Below are 22,020 nucleotides of genomic sequence, written 5' to 3'. Positions count from 1 at the left end.
TCTGCTTTCTTGTCTATTGACTTGGTTGTGGATAATAACTAGTTATGAGAAGCGATAGGGTGAGCTCAGAGTCCTACTCTGCAATCTTCCCAAGCTCCTATCTAATTGTAACTTTTTAAAAGAGCTTGCATGTGTATGTGTGGGCTGGGCAGGGAGAGAGAGAGAATCCCAGGGAGGCTCCTCACTGAGTACAGAACCCAATGCAGGGCTCCATCTCAGGACCCGAAGATCACAACCTGAGCCAAAATCAAGAGTCAGATGTTTAAGAGCCACCCAGGCACCCCCAACAGTAATATGTTTAAAGGTAAATATTTTGACAGTGTTAGGAATAACTCTTTTATTGTAAGAAAAACATTTGATTTATAAAACAAAATGAATAGAATCCTAATGGTAGAACTGACCTTAAAAATCACAATATGAACTCCTGATTCTTTTTTATTTATTTTAAAAAAGACATAACCTACCTCTTCTCTGAAAAGGCATGTAGACAATGATAATCCAGTACTAATGAGGATGCCTAGCACCTTGATTATGTCCTCTAAATATTATTCTCTACTAAAGAGAGCCAAGCGTCTTTGGAGAAAAACAATCTAACTATGGGGCAGAACACATACAAGAAAAGGTCATACTAAAGTTCTTGGGGATAAATTGGCATAATATCAGCAATTTATTTTAAAATATAACAGCAATGGGGCACCTGGGTGGCTCAGTTAAGCATTCAACTCTAGATTTTGGCTTAGGTCATGATCAGGGTTGTGAGATAGAACCCCTCACTTGGTTCCTCACTCAGTTGGGAGTTTGCCTCTCTCCTTCTCCCCCTCTCCCTGCTCTTTCTCAAATTAAAAAAAAAATACATCAGCAAAAAGAAGAGCTAGGCAGAGATAATAGTGGCAAAATGTTAATTGCTAAACTGTGATAGGCCAATGAATTAAGACAGGCCAATGAATTAAGACATAAAATTATTTTTGCTTGATAACTTTTTAGTTTCAGAGGTAGAATTTAGTGACATCAGCTGCATATAACACCCAGTGCTCATTACATCAAGTGCTCTCCTTAATGCTCATCACCCAGTTACCCCATTCTGTACCCACCTCCCCTCCAACAACCATCAGTTTGTTTCCTAGAGTTAAGAGGCTCTTAGTTTGTTTCCCTCTCATTTTTCATCTTATTTTTCCTTCTCTTCACCTACATTCATCTGTTTTGTGTCTTAAATTCCACATATCCATGAAATCATGTATTTGTCTTTTTTTTAAAAAAATGATTTTTATTTATTCATGAGAGACACACGGGGGAGGGTAGAGACACAGGCAGAGGGAGAAGCAGGCTCCACGCAGGGAGCCTGATGCAGGACTGGATCCCAGGTCCCTAGGACCACGCCCAGGCTGAAGGCAGGCATCAAACTGCTGAGCCACCCGGGCTGCCCTGTATTTGTCTTTCTGATTTATTTCACTTAGCATGATACCCTCTAGTTCCATCCACATTATTGCAATAGCAAGATTTCATTCTTTTTGATGACTAATATTCGTGTGTGTGTGTGTGTGTGTGTGTGTGCGCGCGCGTGTGTGTGTGTACTACATCATCTATCCATTCATCCGTTGATGGATATCTGGGCTTCTTTCATACTTTGGCTATCGTCAACATTGCTGCCATAAACACTGGTGTACAGGTGCCCCTTCAAATCATTTTATTCTTTGGGTAAATACCTAGTAGTGCAATTGCTTGGTCATAGGGTAGCTCTATATTTTAACTTTTTGAGGCATTTCCATACTGTCTTTGAAACTTCTGTAATAAAATTTAAATTGAAAGAAATTTCTCGGGGATCCCTGGGTGGCGCAGCGGTTTGGCGCCTGTCTTTGGCCCAGGGCGCGATCCTGGAGACTCAGGATCGAATCCCACGTCGAGCTGCCGGTGCATGGAGCCTGCTTCTCCCTCTGCCTGTGTCTCTGCCCCCCCCCCCTCTGTGACTATCATAAATAAATAAAAATAAAAATAAAATATTAAAAAAAAGAAATTTCTCTAACTTGACTAGGAGTATCTGCAAAATCCTACTACAAACATCAAATGGTGAAATTTTGGCTCCTTTTGAAGTTCGAAATGAGACTTGGCTATTTGCTATGACAATTTCTGTTAAAAAATTGGGAGTAGGGATTCCACTTCATCAAGCAAGGCACAAACTTTTGGCTTTGTTGATCCTCTATAGTGTTTTTTTTTTTTATCTTTATTTCCTTATTTCTATTTTATTTTGAATTATTGAGTTCTTACTTTGGACACCTGACTTACTAATACTCAACTTTTCAATTATTTAAATATCTTCAAAGTCATTTATTTCTTTTTTTTTAATTTTTATTTATTTATGATAGAGATGAGAGAGAGAGAGAGAGAGAGAGAGAGAGAGAGAGAGAGAGAGAGAGAGGCAGAGACACAGGCAGAGGGAGAAGCAGGCTCCATGCACCGGGAGCCCGAAGTGGGACTCGATCCCGGGTCTCCAGGATCGCGCCCTGGGCCAAAGGCAGGGGCCAAACCGCTGCGCCACCCAGGGATCCCCCAAAGTCATTTATTTCTAAATGCTTTTTATTTCCATTGATATCTTATACCCATGTGTTTATATATACATATATATTATATCGTTTTATTTTACACACATATATTTGCTTACTTTGTTTTTAGGAACTGCAGGACTGTGTATCAAAGCAGCTGTACCATTTCACACTCCTGCTAGAAGTACCTGAGGGTTTGTTTCTTCACATCTTCACCAACAGTCTGTCTGTATGTATTTCATTCATTCATTCATTCATTCATTCATTCACTCAAAATGATTTTTATTAGAACATGTACCAGCTGGGGGAAGGGCTGAGGGAGAAGGAGAAGCAGACTACCCGCCTGCTGAGCAAGGAGCATCATGTGGGGCTCCATCCCAAAATTCTGGGCAGATGCTTAACTGACTGAGCCACCCAGGTGTCCCTATTATCAGTCTTTTAAACGACATCCATCCTAATGGATGTGAAGGGCCTATCATTATGCTTTTTTAATCCTTTAAAACTGCTTATGGTTTATGTCTTTGACTGAGATATTGGTGCTCTGTCTTTTCTCTTGCTTCCAATCTTTCCATAACTTCCCTCTCTGTCTTGGGTGACTCTAAGGGAAATAATTGAGTCTCATTTTTAACTTTAGCTTTTTTCTTTTAATATTCATAGCCTGCCAGTTCCAAAGCTCATTTTATTGGAAGGGCCAGGTACTCTGCAAGTATATTACAGCTAATGTAATGCACTGTTCAGGCCATTTACATCAGTGAATCATACACAAGCATTGCTTCACTAAGTCACATAATATTCCTATGGATAAAATACCCCCCTGCTTCCATTTTTCTGGATGGATAAGCTGAGACCCAGGGAAGATAATTTGCATGTCCAAAGTCTCCAAGCTCAAAATTTTTATAATTGTTTTATTTCTATTCTAAGTATTGTATAGTCAGAGAACACGGCCTGTATGGCTTTGAAATTTGTTGAATTGCCTTTTTTTTTTTTTTTTTTTTAGCTAACTTTTACACATGTCTGAAATGGCTTTCTAAAGACTGTATTCTCTAATTGTTTATAGAATTCTGTATGTGTTCATTTGCTCAAATGTATTAACTGTGCTGTTTAAATGTCCCGTATCTTTGGCCAAACACGCAATTATCAGCAATCAGTAGCTGAGAGCAAATGTTTGAAGATGACAGTATGCTAGATGATTTATCATTTTCTTGCCTAAGTTCAACTTTTGCTTTGTAAAGTCCATGAACAGGATGGTTAAAATAATTGAGGCTTTCATATCCTAATATGTAGCCACAAAAATTGAACAAGACAACCTGTCTGAATATCAAAACTTAATACTGAACAAAAGCAGTCAGATTTATTAAATCATACCAAATGCATTTTATAAAGATTGAAGAAATGTTACTAGATGCAAATAGGTATAGAATTTTTATTTCATAGGTTGCACACTTTTATTATACTGTAAGACCCTTAAGTATTTAAGCCTTAAAAGTCTATTTCATCTGACATCAGTATAGGTATACCAGAATTTTTGGTTGGCATCTGCCTGATGCCCTCGACCAAGTGCTCCTTTCAGACATCCCGTGCAGGTGCCAGCTCAGCCTCACCCCACGTGTCTCCAGTGCCTCCTGTGCCCTCTCCCTGTGCTACAGCCTTGGACCACCCATGACGCCTCAAAGAATGCTAAGTATTGCTTCTGGTTGCCTGAAGCCTGCATGCAGAAGGAGAGATTTCACCTCTTCTGGTAGGAGGAAACTCTACTCTTCAATGCACATGTATTGAGTGTGTTTGAAGAAAAGGGGTTTACCTCTCAACAAATAGAAACAAACAATCCAATCATGAAATGGGCAAAAGACATGAATAGAAATCTCACAGAGGAAGACCTAGACATGGCCAACACGCACATGAGAAAATGATCTGCATCACTTGCCATCAGGGAAATACAAATCAAAACCACAATGAGATACCACCTCACACCAGTGAGAATGGGGAAAATTAACAAGGCAGGAAACCACAAATGTTGGAGGGGATGTGGAGAAAAGGGAACCCTCTTACACTGTTGGTGGGAATGTGAACTGGTGCAGCCACTCTGGAAAACTGTGTGGAGGTTCCTCAAAGAGTTAAAAATAGACCTGCCCGTCGACCCAGCAATTGCACTGTTGGGGATTTACCCCAAAGATACAGATGCAATGAAATGCCGGGACACCTACACCCCGATGTTTCTAGCAGCAATGTCCACAATAGCCAAACTGTGGAAGGAGCCTCAGTGTCCATCGAAAGATGAATGGATAAAGAAGATGTGGTTTATGTATACAATGGAATATTAGCCATTAGAAACGACAAGTACCCACCATTTGCTTCAACGTGGATGGAACTGGAGGGTATTATGCTGAGTGAAATGAGTCAATCGGAGAAGGACAAACATTATATGTTCTCATTCATTTGGGGAATATAAATAATCGTGAAAGGGAATATAAGGGAAGGGAGAAGAAATGTGTGGGAAATATCAGAAAGGGAGACAGAACGTAAAGACTGCTAACTCTGGGAAACGAACTAGGGGTGGTGGAAGGGGAGAAGGGCGGGGGGTGGGAGTGAATGGGTGACGGGCACTGGGGGTTATTCTGTATGTTAGTAAATTGAACACCAATAAAAAATAAATTAAAAATAATCGTGAAAGGGACTATTAAGGGAAGGGAGAAGAAATGTGTAGGAAATATCAGAAAGGGAGACAGAACATAAAGACTCCTAACTCTGGGAAACGAACTAGGGGTGGTGGAAGGGGAGGAGGGCGGGGGTAGGGGTGAATGGGTGATGGGCACTGAGGGGGGCACTTGACGGGATGAGCACTGGGTGTTATTCTGTATGTTGGCAAATTGAACACCAATAAAAAATAAATTTATTATTAAAAAAAAGAAAAGGGGTTTACCTCTCAACAAGCAGAAATCGCTGTAGCTGCATTGGTCAAGATGGTGAAGGCCAGAGAGGGTCACCAAGATGTAGCAGATCATGAGTCTTCAGCAAGTAGTTTCTCAGGTTGCTGATGTGAAATGGGATGGGATTGTTCTGTAGAAAAGTGAATTTTTGGCCTTCAGAGCAGAAAATAAGAAAACTTGAACCACATCAGTTAAAATAACAAAGGATGAAGTAACCAAAATCCAGAGTAAAATATATATTCATTGAGGAAAATGTATCCATTGAAATCAATTGTATTCACAGAAGCTGCTGGAAATGACAGAAAAGCAGGGTTGCCTGCCCGGCAAGATCAGGCCCTTACCCAGAGAGACAAAAAGACAGGCGCTGAGGTTGCCCACCTCTAAACCATGCTCCAGTCTCATAAGCCTTATAATATTATTTAACAGGTCTGTATTTCACATGCCTAACAGTAGTTACAGGGTTTTATCCCTATGGATACAATAAATATTCAAAGAGTGGAGAAAAAAGTTATTAAAAATCAGATATGGAAAAAATCACAAAAAATTCATTACATCCTTGGAATCACAAATCCCAAGTGATTTTTCTTACAGCTCCTTTTGTCACTCTTGAGTCTCCTACATAGGGCCACGTGCTCCAGTTGTGCCATAAATGTAAGATTTAATAAAGCTCTATTCTAAGCCTTCTGTTCTTTACATTTAGCAAACAAATTTAAATGTCCATATAATCTCGTGTTCTCAAAAAATGTCCTGTCCATGACTTTAAATATGGGTTTTTTATTAAAATTCAGAAGTTCATTGCCAGCCTCACTATCTTGAATTCAAGGTCTAAAATTCTATTTGCAACTAGCTATTGGACATATGCATTATGCTATGTTGCTAATACAACAGATTTCCAAATAAAATACTAATTTTAAACCTTTAGAGAAGTCCTAGGGAAGATGAACTGATCTTCCCAGATTGCTTCTCCCCCACCACCTTCCATTTCTACAATACCTACCACCTCTCTGATAACCACTCAAAATCAGAGCCCAGGCTCTAGACCTCATGTAAACTCCTCTAAACCACCCAGGACCCAACTGACAAGTGGCTTTGTACCCTGACCTCTCTCTCTGGTTGCATGGTTATTAGCATCTCAGCTGTGATTCTCTGAAAGTATAGTCAAACTGCATTGTCCTATAGCTTTTGAACAAAAGGCAACAGTCCCCGATTAGCATCTTCATGTGAATAGTGGGAAATCAATATTATTCTTATATCCTTAAAAAACCTGATGAAAATGCCACATTCCAGCCATCTCCCTTTCATTTTTTAAATAATTTATTCATGAAAGACACACAGAGGCAGAGACCTAGGCAGAGAAGCAGGCTCCATGCAGGGAACCTGATGTGGGACTCGATCCCAGGACTTCAGGATCACGCCCTGCACTGAAGGATGGCGCTTAACCACTGAGCCACCCAGGTGTCCCTCCCTTTCATGTTCTTAACCACAGGATGATTTTTTTTTTTTTTTTTAAACTACAAGACTGAAAGTCCCGGACTCTTCCACGCTAGAGAATTCAGGACCAAGGACAGCGACCAGATAGGGCATTTTGTGAAAGGGCTCTTCTTCCTACAAGTGGGCTCTGATCCCAGGGCCATCATCCCTGACCCTCCATGGAAAGGATCACTCAGGTCCTGCTTCTGTGCTCAGATCAGGACTGACTTTCAGTGCCCTGAAGTGCAGAGCTCATTGACTCACAGTATCCCTCCCCCAGTCTCTCTGAGAAGGACCAGGAGGAGCTGGGATGGTTTGTGCCTTCAGCTTTGCATTCCAAGGTACTGCAAAGAGAGTTTAAAGATGGCTGTCACAGACCACAGAGAAAATAGTGTCCTCCTGGATGCTCCTCCAGAAGCCCTGGAAAAAGCCATTCCATCCAATAAAAACATGAGACACACACACACACTTATACAAAGTACATACAAAGTGTCTGAACAATCTCCAATCAGTGAAGCTGCTCACCTCAATAAAAGGGGGGAAAAAATCCCACAATCATCAGGTTCCCATCCCTGGAGAATCCAGGGCTGAATTGCTGGAAGCAGCGGGGCTTTTCCATTGCACATTCCGTGAGAGGAACCTCCAGGGACCGGAGGAGCAGACAGAGCATCAGGGCAGTTCCTTTCCTTCCCTTCCCAGACTCTGGGCTCTGCAGCTAGAAAAGCAGGAGAGACTGAGAGTAGCTCCAGCTGCTTCCAAGGGAAGAGACTTCAAAGGTGATGGTCTCACTGGGCTGGTTCCACAGCTCTGCAATGTTGAACACAACCAAGGAAACAGGGACTTATATCAGGCCCATGGGCTAGGGCAGTGGTCAAGGGACAGAGGGTGATTATGAGGCTTTGCTTGTGCTTAGAGAACACTTCCAGGGCACTTGCTCACAGTATTTGCTTTTGAGCCCAGCTCCCTCTCCCACCCACCATTTTAGCGTTTCTGCCTGGTATAGGCAGAGTCACTCTTGGCCCTGTGATCAATCCTGCTAGGGCACTGCACCTGCATCCCCAATACATGCAGTTTCTGGGAATTTCCTTTCTCTAGCCTTTCTGCCCTCATTGGTGACCCTGGACACTGGTAGGATGCTCTATGTTCCCTCTGCTCCCCACCCCACCCAAAGGTGGAATTCCCTGACACTGGTCGTCTTCAGCTTCAATGACTTGAGAGGTTACAAGAAATACCTGTGTGGGGTGACAAGGTAAAGATTTTAGGATGGCCTAGTCTGTCCCAATGGGCCCCCAGAACATGATGGACCAAAGTCCTGCCCTTGGAGGCTAAACCTATACAAGGACCCTTCCTCTTCCAAGACTAGTCACCACACAGAAACAAATCTAGGCAGCCTCCAACCTGATGTGACAGAGTCCTTTCTGAAGATTTTTCTCCTAAGAGACCCAGCTGAGTTAGCAAAAGAAAACGCAAGTTGTTTTTCCCAGCTCCATGTGTCTCTCAGATTAGCATTCTCTTTTCTTCCATCATCTGTACAGTTCCCCTAGGTGATCCTGAAGTCCCATCATTAGCCTCAGCCCTTCTGGACCACCATGAAAAGTCTGTCATCCATTTCTGCCTAACCACAGCTCTGCAACTTGGGAGAAATTCAAGAGGACACACCAGAAACAATGAGCCTGTTCTTACAGCAATCTGAGAGGTACACAAAACATCCAAAATGTTTGTCTCATTCTACCAATGGCCTTTGAAAACAGAAAATGTGCGGTCATGTTAAGCATTTTAATATTTATCAAACAAGAGTTCAGTGGAAGGTATGAGAAAAGAGTTCATGAAATGTTTTCCCTGATATCAAGCACTATACTTTAGGTTTTGTGACTGCCTGGGTCCCCCCATCCCCCATATGCAGCCATGCAGGAATCTCAGTCCTTTGTTTAGCATGTAGGCTCATTTTTTTGGAATTTGGGGCCAGTCTTCCAGATGTTTCACAGCAGCCATATCCTAGGGAACTCTGTGAGGATGCGCTCCCTCCCACTTGTCTTCTACTACTTGCTTTTTCCAATCTTTTTAAAAATAATAATACATTTGGATTTATAAATTTGTTCACTAAATAATTCTAATATTTTTTAGAAATGATAAAGTAGAATATAGCCAAATGGTAGAATTAATATCAATGCTAATACAAAACACAGATACCAATTTATAAGAAAAATCTGAAATGTTAACATCATACTTAAGAGGAAAGCATTGAGTCTTTCACCATTAAGAACAGGAACAACAACAAAAAGGATATACCCTCACTGCTTCTCATTAACGTTCTACTTAAGTTTCTGGCCAGCAAAAGAAGGAGAGGGGCAAAGAGAAGGAGGGATAGCATGAGGAGAGAGAGAAAGAAAGAGAAAACAAAAAACACAAGGCATTCAGGTTAGAATGAAGTAAAACCATCTCTATTTGCAGATAGCATAATCTTGTATATAGTAAATCAAAGGAATTTACTAAAAGACCATGGGAACAGATGGTTCAGCAAGATTGGAAAAATACAAGAGTGTGACAGATCACTGAAACAGTATTGAGAGTCTCCAAATAGACTCTTACAGTTATGGTCAGTTACTTTTGGTGCCATAATTCAACAGGGAAAAGAATAGTCTTTTCAACAAATGGTTCTAAAATAATCAGATAGCCACATGCAAAAGAACACAGCTGGACCCCTACCTCATACCACTGGTGAAAATAAACTCAGAATAGGTCGTAGACTGGGGCACCTGGCTGGTTCAGTTGGAAGAGTATGGAACTCTGGATCTTGGGGTTGTGAGTTCAAGCCCCACATTGGGAGTAGAGATTACTTAAATAAATAAACTTAAAATAACTTAAGGTCACTGACTTAAAGGTGAAAGCTAAAGCTCTAAACTTCTTACAAGGAAACCTAGGAGTGAATCTTTGTATCTCTGGGTTAATGGTTAATGATTTCTTAGACATGGCACCAATCAAGTGAAAAGAGAAATGGGGGAGGCAGAGAATGGATAAACAAAGTCTGATATATCCATATAATAGAATACTATTTAGTAATAAAAAGTGAATATATTCCATAACACAGGAAAACTTTGAAAATGTTACACTAAGTAAAAGACCATGTGTTAGAATTTGGGAGATGGTGAAATAGGAGGACCCTAAGTGTACCTCATCCCATAGATACAACTAGGTAACATTATATTAGTGTAAATAACCCAGAAAATGACCCCAAAACTGGAAGAACAAATTCCACTACTAAAGGCAGGAAAGAGGCCACATTGAAAAAGGTAGGAAGGGCAAAGATGCAGTCTGGGAGCTAAATGGACAGTGGCTATTTCAGGTGCAGAGGGAGCCAGTGGCCCAGAGAAAGGCAGCAAACAGACTTACAGGGGAATGCACAAACAAGGAAGACGAATCTCCACAGTATTTGCTTGGAAAGTGAGTTCTTAAAACCAGCAGGACTTAAATGCTGGAATTTTAGAAACCAGCAGGCTCAGCTCTGGGATAGCCCTGACCCTTAAGGAGACAGTACAACACACAGCCCCTGGAAACATAGCTTAGAAATAGCAGTTTGAAAAATGCTAGGGGCAGACAGGAGGGAGAGTGATTTGCTCAATTCAGAGTACAGCCTGGAGAGACAGGGATGCATGGGCAGACCTCTCTAGGAACAAAACAGCTGGCAGGCACCATTTCTCTTCCCCCTTCCCCTTCCCCTCCAGCCACCCACAGAAACCAGGCAGGTGCCAGACACTTGCTACCTAACTGGTTTGCACCAAGCCCTGCACCCCTGATTCAGTGGATCCCCCCTTTTCAGTCACAACTACCTCAGTCCTGGCACTGCAAGCCCCTCCTCCAGAACTGGGCACAAGCCCTGCCAACACATCTCCTGACCTGATTGTTTTTGCAGGACCTCAGTTCTGGCAGGGGCAGAGGCAGGTCTCTCTTTTTTTTTTTTTTTTATTTTTATTTATTTATGATAGTCACACACAGAGAGAGAGAGAGAGAGAGGCAGAGACACAGGCAGAGGGAGAAGCAGGCTCCATGCACCAGGAGCCCGACGTGGGATTCGATCCCGGGTCTCCAGGATCGTGCCCTGGGCCAAAGGCAGGCGCCAAACCGCTGCGCCACCCAGGGATCCCGGCAGGTCTCATTTTATAAGCAGACCACCTCAAACCTTGCTGCAAAAATAGGCAAAAAGAGCCTCTGCATACAACTGGACTGAACAAAAAAGAGGCCAGAACTCAAGAGGAGACCACATAAAACCTAAATAGGAGACATATAGGAGATATTCTCTAAAGCACCAGGTCCTGGGGAACAGCACACTACACTGCAGGGCACTATAGGACCTTTTCACAAAGCTATTATCATTAAGAACAAGAGAAGTAGCTGACTTTTCTAACAGAGAAACAGACACAAAGTCAGACAAAATGAAGGGACAGAGAAACACCTCCCAATTGAAACAACAGGACCAAACTCCAGCAAGAGACCAAAGTGAAACATATGTAAGTAATATGCCTGATAGAGAATTTAAAGTAATGATCATAAACATACTGGACTTGGAAAAAGAGTAGATGACATCAGTGAGACCCTTAGCAGAGACTGAAAAACCAATCTGAGATAACACAATAAATGAAATTTTAAAATACACTGGATGGAATAAATAGCAGGCTAGAAGAAGCAGAGAAATGAATTAGTGATTGGAAGGCAGTGTAATGGAAAGTAATCAAGCTGAGCAAATAAGAAAAATAATTATGCAAATTGAGAATAGTCTTACAGAACTTACTGATTCCATTAAACGGAATAACATTCACATTAGAGGAATCCCTGAAAAAAGAAAAGGGGGCAGAAAATTTGAAGCAACAGTAGCTAAAGGCTTTCCAAATCTAGGGAAGGAAAGAGATAACCGGATCCAGGAGGCAAAGAGATCCACTGTCCCCCACTCCAGTAACTCAACCCAAGGAAGCCTACACCAAGACACACAGTAATTAAAATGGCAAAAGGTAGTGATAAAGAATTTTAAAAGCAGAAAAAGACAGTTACATACAAGATAAACCACCATAAGGCTATCACTGGATTTTTCAGCAGAACTGTGAAAAGCCAGAAGGGAGTGGCATGATATTTTCAGAGTGCTGAAAGGAAAAAATCTGCAGCCAAGAGAACTCTGATAGCTTTGCTGGATATTCAGAATAGGAGGAGAGCTACAGAATTTCTCAAATAAAAGTTAAAGGAATTCATGATCACTAAATCAGCCCTACAAGAAACATTAAAGGGGACAATTGAGTGGAAAGGAAAGACCATAAATGAGAGTATGAAAAGTAAGTACATAAATAAAACCCCAAACCAAACAAACAAAAAAACCCCACCAAAGCAGAATAAATATTCCTACAAAAATCGGTCAAGGGATACATAAAATAAAGTTGTAAAATATGACACCATATATCTAGAATGTAAGGGAGAGAGAATGGATTTAAAGTTAAATGACCATCAACTTAATATAGACTGCTATAAGAAGATGTTACATACAAACTTAATGGTAACCATAAATCAAAAACCAGTAACATATACTTGGATCCTTTTCTCTTTATTATTTGCATATCACTAAAGAAAGCCAATAAACCCTGAAGGAGAGCAAGAGAAGAAAGAATCAGAGAAAACCTATAGAAGCAACCACAAAACAAGTAACAAATGGTAATAAATACATAGCTATCATACATAGTTATTGAATGTAAATGCCCTCAACACTCAAAAGACATAGGGTGATGGAATGCCTTAAAAACAAGACCCATCTATATGTTGCCTACAAGAGATTCATGTCAGACCTAAAGACACCTGCAGGTTGAAAGTGAGGAGATGGAGAAATATTTATCATGCAAATGGATGTCAAAAGAAACCCAGGGAGGGGGCACCTGGGTTGCTCAGTGGTTGAGCATTTATCTGCCTTTTGCTCAGGTTGTGATCCCAGGGTCCTGGAGTTCTGCATCAGGCTTACACAAGGAGCCTGTTTCTCCCTCTACCTATGTCTCTGACTCTTCCTCTGTGTCTTTCATGAATAAATAAATAAAACATCTTTTTAAAAAAATGCAGGTAAGCAATACCAATGCCAGATAAAATACTTTTTTAAAAAAAGACTAGCAAGAGACAAAGAAGTTTATATAATAGTAAAGGGAACAATCCAACAAGAAGATATAACATTTGTAAATACATATGCACCCAACATGGGAGCACCCAAATACATAATAACAAATACAAAGAACCTAATCAATAGTAACACAATAATAAATAGTAGGAGACTTAACACCTTATTTACATCAATGAACAGATCATCTAAACACAAAATCAACAGAAACAGTGGCTTTGAATGACACACTGGAACAGATGGATTTAACAGAAATAAAGCAGTCAGAGAAAGACAAATATATAATCTCACGCGTATGTGAAATTTAAGAAACAAAGCAAATGAGCAAATGAGAGAGAGAGAGAGAGACGAACCAACAGACTCCTAACTCTAGAGAACAAACTGATGGTTACCAGAGGGGAGGTGGGTGGGGGATGAGTGAAATAAGGGATGGGGATTAAAGAATACACTTAGCATGATGAATAAAATAAAATGATAGAAATTAAACAAAACAAAAAAACCCACCAAGAATTGTGAGGACACACTGAGTGTTTGGGCTGGGGAAGGCTACTCTTGGCAGACCTAAATAGCTCTCCAGAGATCTTGAGACACTTGCTCCTGTGCTGGCCAGGCCCTTCCCAGCGGGCAGAAGTGTTAAACTACACAGCAGTCTCAGGAGGAGAAGGGTACCTGTTCCTACAGTGGCAAGGCTCTTCCTTATGGGCAGTGGTGCAAGCCACGTAAGGGTTCCTGGAGCACTAACCTTCAGAGGAGCCCACCTCACCTGTCAATGCTCATGCCATCATCTGCTAGCTATGTTCCCCAGCATCAAGGGACCCAAGCTGGCAGCTGATACCTAGCTTTGACTTGGAAGGACTGACTTCACAGAACCAACTTTTAGAAAGGTATACCTCAACTAAATTTGGACTTTATTCCTTTAATCTACCCTTTGCCTGGACAACAGTATACTAGATTATTTCTTTAATTATTAGGCTGATTAAGAGACATTTTCCTATGTCCTATTGGCTTGTGAGATGTTACTATTATAAATTATCATTCCGCCAATTAACCTGTGTTAAATTATTGGCAAAGACAAAAAGACCATGTATTACATAATTTCATTTATATGAAATGCCAGTAGACAAATGCATAGAAGCAGGAAATAGACTAGTGACTACCTAGGGCTGGTGGGTGGTGGTGGTGAGTAGGATGAGAGTTTCTGTTAATTGATATAGGGTTTCTTTCAGGGGTGTTGAAAATATTTTTAAAGTGGATTGTGGTCATAGTCAAATAACTCTGAATATATGAAATGCCACTGAATTTTGCACTTTAAATTAGTTTATTATATGGTATATGAATTATATTTTAAAGTTTTCGAGAGTGAGAAAGTGTGAACAAGTGGCAGGAAAAGGCATTGATTATAGTAAGTGTTTAATAATTTTCTTTTTTCTAGGTTTACTGAGGTATAATTGACAAATTTTTAAAAAGCTGTATATTTGGGGTGTTGAACATGATGATTTAATATATGTACACACTATGGAAGGATTACTACAATCAAGTTAAATAACACACCCATTACTCACATAATTACCGTGTGTGTGTGTGTGTGTGTGTGTGTGTGGTGAGAGCCCTTAGGATCTACTTTCTTAAAAAGTTCCAAGTATACAATACAGTATTAAGTTCATCCTGCAAAATATTAGATCCCCAGAACTTCATCTCATGTACCATGTTTACATAAATGTACATGAATTCAAATCCAACTATAATTAATTAACCATTCTCTTGAAACTTTCAATTTTTAGTGAATTACATTAAGTCTTCATGGGGCCTTTGGGAGGTGATGAAGTCACAAGGGGGAAGTTCTCATGAATGGGAGTAGTGCTTTATAAAAAGAGCACCCAGAGAGGTCATGTGAAGACAGTGAGAAAACAGTCATCTGTGAGGAGGTAGGCCTTCACAGATCAAAATACTCTGGTTCCATGATCTAGGACTTCCCAGCCTTCAAAACTGTGAGAAATAAATGTTTGTAAGCAAACAAGAAAAAAAAGTATTCAATGAACACGCAAATTGATTTTTTTTTTTTTTTGGTGGTTGTTATTTGACTTGCATTCTGCCTTTTATGATTGATTCTTTGAAGTATAATTATTCCATGAAAGAATATGAATATTTGACTATTGGTACATATTGACAAGTGACATTTCAAAAAGATTATATTAATTAACATCACCCATACAGGCAGGAATAGTTTTGCAGCACCACTGTGTATATTGCATATTGTCATTAAAGTCTATTTTGCAAAAAATTAAAATATACTACAAAAAATGACAACAGTATCTCATGGATTCCCTTGAAAATCTTTTGATTATTAGTGAACTTCAACACTTCCCTGCATGTTTTTTTATCATGAATTATTTTTCATTGTGTAGGGCAATCCCATGCATGAAAAGACATTTAGCATTTCTGGCTACTAGGCAAGAGAAAACAATACCATCTCTGTGTTGGTCAATGTGACAACCAAACATCCTCTACATATTTTCACACATACTTTTATGAGATACCAACCACTGCTTGCTGATCTAGTTTAAGACCTAGGCCTATTTTTGGTCCAAGTATCTATCCCAAGCCTTCTTTTTCTTGTCTTTTACTGTGGCTCTGGTATGGCCTTCATGTGAAAGAGGAGGCCTCTTGCCAACAAAGAATTAATAAAGCACTTCCATGAAAAGGTGTTGTCCTTGTAACCTCCCTGACAGGTTTCTCCTCTGATACTCAGATTTTATCCTTGGTCTAGGAGGCAGAGCAAGATGGCAGAGGAGTAGACGTCCTCAATTCACCTGGCCCCACCAACTTACCTAGATAACTTTCAAACCATCCTGAAAACCTATGAATTTGACCTGAGATTTTATCCTTGGTCTTTACCTATGTTAGAACTCCTCCTGTCACAAAAATAAGCACACATCAACGGAACAGAATAGAAAACCCAGAAATAAACCCACAATTATATGATCAACTCATCTTTGACAAAGGAGGAAAGAATATTCAATGGGAAAAAGACATTCTCTCCAATAAATGGTATTGGGAAAACTGGACAGCTACATGCAAAAGGATGAAACTGGACCACTTTCTTACACCATACACAAAAATAAACTCAACATGGATTAAAGCTCTAACTGTGAGATATGAAACCATAAAAATCCTTGAAGAGAGCACGGGCAATAATTTCTCTGACGGTGGTAGCAACACTTTTCTAGATAGGCCTCCAGAGGCAAGGGAAACAAAACCAAAAATAAACTATTAGGACTCCATCAAAATAAAAAGCTTCTGCACAGTGAAGGAAACAGCAAAACTAAAAGGCAATCTATGGAATGGGAGAAGATATTTATAAGTGATGTATCAGATAAAGTGTTCACTATCTAAAATACATAAAGAACTTACACAATGCGATACCAAAAAAATAATTCAAAAGTGGGCAAAAGAATAGACATTTCTCCAAAGAAGACATATAGATGGCCAACAGGCACATGAACTCATCATCACTTACCATCAGGGAAATGCAAGTCAAAACTAAAATGAGGTATTACCTTACACCTATAAGAATGGCTAAAATCAGTGACACAAGAAACTAAATATTGCCTAGGATGTTCAGAAAAAGCAACCCTTTTCCATTGATGATGGGGATGCAAATTCGTGCAAGCATTATGGAAACAGTATGGAGTTCCTCAAAAACTTAAAAGTAGAATTACCCTGTAATCCAGTAATTGTACTACTACTATATGCCCCAAAACTACAGAAACACTAATTCAAAGGGCTATATGCACTATGTTTATTGCAGCCTAATTTACAATAGCCAAATGATAAAAGTATCCATTGATAGATGAGTGGATAAGGAAGATGTGGTGTGTATATATAGTAGAATATTATTCAATATTCTACATAATATTCTATATAACATAGAATGCAATTCTATTTAATATTAAAATGAAATCTTGCCATTTGTAACAACATGGATGAAGCTATAGTATAATGCTAAGCAAAATAACTAGTCAGAAAAAGACAAATATTGTAAGATCTCACTCTTATATGGAATTTAGGACACAAAACAAATGAGCAAAGAAAAATAAAAAGAGGGAGAGACAAAGAGAAAAACCAAGGAAACAGACTCTTAACTCTAGAGAACTGAAGGTTACTGAAGGGAGGGGATTAGAAGGATGGATGAAATAGGTGATGGGAATTAATAGTACACTTAGCACTTAGTGATTCAACAATTCTATACATTACTATCTTGTACACCTGTATGTTAAACTAACACTGTATGTTAACTCTACTGAAATTAAAGTTGAAAACTTAATAAAAAATGAAAAGTTTCAAAAAAGGAACTTTTTTACTTAGAGGAAGTTTTGAGCCCCCAGCGATGACCAGGCTCAGCCAGAACCTGTTTCTCACTGCTGGCCAGAACATGGTATCAGAAAAAGGGATTCTAGGGGAGAAGTCAGGGAAGAAGAATAGGCTGTGAGACAGGTGACAACCCACACTTCTGCCATTAGGCAAAGAATTGCTTACACCACTCTGATCTCCAATATGAATGTAATTCTGCTACTTCCAAACCCCATTAGAGCCTTAATTACAGTCTTTCAACATTGTACAAACCACTGTGATAATAGGCAGTAAAATTCCTCTGTTGGCTTATGCTAACATTACCTGCTGAGTAGGGAGCTCAATGCAGGGCTTGATCCCAGGACCCTGGGATCATGACCTGTGCTGAAGGCAGATGCTTAACAGGCTGAGCCACCCAGGTGCCCCTCTTGGGGACTTCTAAGCTACACCCTTCTTCCCCCAACCCTATCGCTGCTTACCTACACTAGCTGTATTTAGGACTCTTACATTCTTTGGGAATAGGAAAGACAGACGTGAGATTTATGTGCAGATGGATGGTTGGTTGGCTGACAGGCCCAATTACAAATGAAATAAAACATCCACAGCTCCACCAAGAATGTAGAAATAAGAAAACAAACCTTCTACTTCCTATTCAGTAAGATTAAGATCATGTCCTCTCTTTGGAGACACTACCTCCTATAAAATTTTGTCATAATAGTGAAAAAGGTTGATAATGACCATATATATTAAATCAAACAACAAAAACAGATTCATGAAAAGACCCAGAATGTGCAATAAAACAGAATTGATTAGGGACAGCTTGCATTTCCGAGCTAACTGTATTTTACAGTGGCCAACAAAAAACAAGACTTGACAACATAAGATATGAACATCTATAGTTCTAACCTTTACAGTTACATGCAACTTTACTAACCTCCATTATGTCACAAATCAGACTGGAGTCAATCAGGTTGCCAATTACAAGGCAATTTAGAGAATTTATTTTTAAATGAGATGGTTGAAAACCTTATTGCCCCCACTATCTCTCTTGGGGCTCCCCTGACAGCTCTGTCCTACAAGGAGGGGGCTTTAGCCCTGGTGGATACCTTAATAGCTGAAGGGAAGATACAATCTGGAGCCCCATATGGGGGGCCCTCAGCTGACTGCCTTAGAGCAGGAGGAGCCTCTACAGTACCCATCCCCCTCAGCACCTGGAGCCTGAGGTCACTAAGCCTGGTCTACCACAGTTGGAGTAGAGGGGAAGCCTATCCTGCCCAGTCTGCAGGAGGTAGAGATCTAGGACTGAGAGAGAAAGGTGTGGTACCAGGGCTCCACCAGGAGTGGATAGCTGTGGGGAATCTGGCAACCTAGCTACTCCCTGCCTGTTTGGAACTTTATCACACTGTCTCAAGGTCCAGGAAGCAGCTCCATAGAATTCTGGGGAGAGGGATGAGGTAAGGCTACAACCTGTATGCTGGTCCTTACCATGCCCCACTGGGTACTAGACAGCAAAGAACAGCCAGTGGTGTTCAGTGCACCCTCAGGAGAGGTGGCCTGTTGGTGGTGATGAACACTGAGGATGCAAAGCAGTATCCTCCAAGAAGGACAGCCTGTTACAGGTGAGGAGGAAAGGCAACCAAAACTGAGGAAGGTGCCTTAGTCCCTTTCATGTGCCCTGCTCCACCTAGGCAAGTGATAGAGTAGACATACCTTAGGTGGCCTTCAGTTCCTCCCTCCCATCTGCTCCTGCACCTCAGGTCCAGAAGCAAGGAAGGGTTCCTGAGATCTGAGCACAGGAAGTAGACCCCTACCCAAAGCCAGCTGCCTCTATAAATAGGAGGCCAAGTCCCCCATCTGGAGACTAGGGGGGCCATTCCCAGAACAGGACAGACAGGGTGTGAGGGCACTGCCTTCCTCCCACTGCTGCACCAGACACCCCAGGCCCAATCTTCTCCTAAGGATTCTTTTTCTTTCAAGGCATCACTCTCTACTTCCCACTGTAGCCCCAAACATCCTGCACTCAAGGACACATAGCCAACAAGGAAGCAGCAGCCAGGGAGAGGCCAACACAGACCCCCTGCTTGGGATGGGTGAGTGCAGAGGCAGCGGAGATTGCGGGTGCCTGGGGCACCACCCAGGAGGGCAGGCAGAGGAGGTGCTGCTGTGCGGAGCTTCCCTGGAGAGTCTGCTGCTGACAGCCCCTGTCCCCCTCCCTGGGCTGCAACAAGTGGGGGAGCACCTAGCTCAGCCAGGTAGTTGTCTTGGGAAGCAGGGGCCATTAGACCCTCAGGGTCCCTGCTGCAGGAGAAGAGCCAATATACCCAAAGGTTTTGGGTCCAGAGGGGCTGGGTTCCAAGGGCTTCTGTGGGTGCCTGTCTTGAGCTGTTGCTGCCATGACCCCCACATTCCTTCCTCTCCTTCCCCCTTCCACACACACTGGTGGCAGTGCCTGCAGGTGCACTCAGAGTGGGAAGAGGGTCCCAGGAGTATGGAGGGGGAGTCCCCTTTCAGTGCCTTCTTTTTTTTCTCTGCAGAAGCTGGGCTCACATGGTCCTTCCTATCCTGATATGTCCCAGTGTCTGGGAGGTTTTCTTGGATTCAAGAGGAATCTCCCACATCTGACACTCATCTTGGCAGTAAGGTAGGTGCCCAACAAATATTTGCACAGAATTTGTTCTAGCTGCCATATTTGAGAAGTCTAACAAAAAAGTAGAAGTGTTTATAACTGTGGAGGGGGAGGTGGTAGTGGGAGTCATGGCGACTGAGCAGATGGCTCTTCCTCACTGCTGCTACAGTGGTGGCCTGATCAGGGGTCACTTCTGTCTTTGGGAGATGGACAAGAGAACCTCACTTGACCTTGGGTCTCTGTCCCTGTGACTGAAGAGCCTATACAATAGAGAGGCAGCTGTCTACACCCATGTGCCCCCTCTCCTTCACCTTCTTCACCTGGCCAAGATTAGGCCCTAGGCCTGAGTTCTTGAGGGGTCCCTGTTCTCCTTACCATGAGGCACATCGGCCCATCTCATCCTAGAAAATGCCAGAATCTCCCAGATGTGTTCTGGCTACTAGTTGGGATATTCTACACCAGCTTGCCAGGTGCCATTTGCAGGTACAAAGACACCAGGGCGCAGATAAACTCAGGAATCCTGCAAATAAGTTGGTAAGGGCATGATTTGAGTACCCTAACCCCAGAGCCTTCAGTCACATGGCTTCCTGGGGCTATTCAGACAATGTAGCCCCAAACACACACACACACACACACACACACACACACACTCACTCACTCACACACTCAATGAGTCACCCTGTGGGGCTGACCTCTGCCCTAATTCCACTTTGGGTTTCTTAGTTGGGTGCCAGAAGAGCAGTAAAGGACCCCACAGGTTAAGGGGGTAAATCTCAGGGGCAGGTGGCAGGGGATGGAGAAGAGACCTCAGGGGAGCAGGGGCATATTCTTGGAGCCTCTCTTGTCACTGGCACTTCGGGTTCACATTTTGTACCTAGCTCAGAGAAGAGAGAGTAAGGATTTTCATTCCAGGGGTGTGGGGAAAACCTGGAAAGGAGTGAGAACTCGGATAAGCCCCTGCGGGGGAAACCCATCCAGCACAGTCTTAGGGCACTTGCAGGGCCCTCTCTGGTCATCCTCCACCTGTTGAGAAGTTCTTAGGGTCCCAGCCCCAGCCCCTTTCCCCAATTAGGTCTCATCCCCAGGTCCCTGGTACTGTGATTCCCTGCCTGGATGGCACTAATCCCCATTTATAGGGTTTGCAAGGATCTATCCCCCCCAGTTCTATCTTTCCAAAGGCAGGCTGGGCCTGGGTCTCCAGGGAGCCAAAATGGGGGCACTGGGTGTGTGGGTGGGTGGTACAGTCTGAGTACACCCTCAAAATGGGAGAGGTCTTTCCTGATACAGAAGTGGGTAGGGGCTGGGTAGAGATGCCAGGCAAGCAGTGGGCCACAGTCTTCACTTGTCCTCTCTCCAATCTCGGGAGCCAGGCATCCCCATTCTGAAGGAAAAACTGAAAATGGGCATGGGAATCTTCTCAAGAGTTGATGTCATGGGTGATGGGGTGGCCATGTTTGGGGACTGTGACCTCTGAGCCTGGAAAGCTGCATCCTGCAGGGCAGCCAGGTATGGTTTGCACTGGCTAGACAGCCCACTGGCCAGAGATGAGCCAGAGACTCTGATTGAGAAGTGGCAAAGCATGTGGAAACGCACTGCCCTGGAACTCCTGATAAGGTGAGACTGGTGGAGTGGGAAGGGGCCCCGACCCAGAATCCTGCAGGTTCCAACCATGCCTCAATGGAATGCTCCTGGCAATCGAGGTTTCTCATGGAAGCTGAATGTTTTAAAACCTCTGCTATCTTAGACCTGGTTGTTAAATTGCAATCACCATTGCCTAGGTTGCACAGAAATGTACCTGCTGCCTACAGAGCCCCCCCTTGGATCACAGGCATGCACTCTCAGACTGCACCCCACAAGGGTCTCCAGGACTGTACCTCCCAGTCCTCTCCCAGCACCCGGTGACTGGGAGGTCCAGCCCTAATGCTGTACTTATTGTATATAGCTTCCGCACAGTTAAAACTTGACATAGGG

At 42.2% G+C, this 22,020-nt stretch overlaps 1 long non-coding RNA gene across 1 annotated transcript in view; it reads left to right on the top strand.

The window, feature by feature from the left end:
- Nucleotides 1–22,020, top strand: part of LOC119876790 — a 42,019-nt gene that overhangs the window by 11,283 nt on the left and 8,716 nt on the right. The window contains exons 2-4 of the long non-coding RNA XR_005366495.1: nucleotides 2,668–2,766; nucleotides 8,470–8,630; nucleotides 19,958–20,064. This is a non-coding gene — a long non-coding RNA (uncharacterized LOC119876790). The remainder of the gene's footprint in view (nucleotides 1–2,667; nucleotides 2,767–8,469; nucleotides 8,631–19,957; nucleotides 20,065–22,020) is intronic.

This window comes from Canis lupus, chromosome 11 (genome assembly GCF_011100685.1).
Source record: "Canis lupus familiaris isolate Mischka breed German Shepherd chromosome 11, alternate assembly UU_Cfam_GSD_1.0, whole genome shotgun sequence".
NCBI classification, from domain to species: Eukaryota; Metazoa; Chordata; class Mammalia; order Carnivora; family Canidae; genus Canis; species Canis lupus.
This window is presented reverse-complemented; position numbering and strand designations above follow the sequence as displayed.